This window comes from Chlorocebus sabaeus, chromosome 5, assembly GCF_047675955.1.
Source record: "Chlorocebus sabaeus isolate Y175 chromosome 5, mChlSab1.0.hap1, whole genome shotgun sequence".
NCBI lineage: Eukaryota > Metazoa > Chordata > Mammalia > Primates > Cercopithecidae > Chlorocebus > Chlorocebus sabaeus.
In genome coordinates, this window is record NC_132908.1 from 82423615 (window position 1) to 82424225 (window position 611).

Consider the following 611-nt stretch of genomic DNA (forward strand, 5'->3'; position numbering starts at 1 on the left):
CAAACCCTTTCAGTAGGTCACACTGATTGTTACAAATTCCTCCATGTTCCTCCATGGAGTCGAAGAAAAGACAGTAGGAAAGGTACCGCTCTCTGAACTTTGTACAAAATAATTCATATAAAACGGAAAAGAGGTAAAGGTACTACAAAGTTTCCCTCTCAGTTTCCTAAGGTTTGGTTAGAAAACTTGACCAAATGCTGTAAGTATAAAAAGTACAGATGTCACTCTGTACAACTCGGGAAGTCTAAGTCTTGTTTTCCTAATACAAAAGAAATGATAATTTCCCTTTCCTGGCCCTGCAGGCACGTGAGCTTTCTGGGTGGCTGAAGAGTACCACCCTGAGCTCCTGTTACCAGCGATGTTTGCTTTTGCCCCTAAGGAGAAAGGCTTCTGTGGCATCAGTGGTGTCACTCCCACTGTGCAGAGCTGCAGCGCCTCTGTGAGCCGACACCGCGTGGAACAGTGCTGTTCACAGCCCAGCCTGACGACAGAAACACCCACACAGAGCTTCTCAAACAGCTCAGCACCGGCACTCCATGTGTCTACCCTGATCCCAGGACGCCTGGACGACATCAAAATTCAAACAGGATAAAAACTCACAAACACATTCA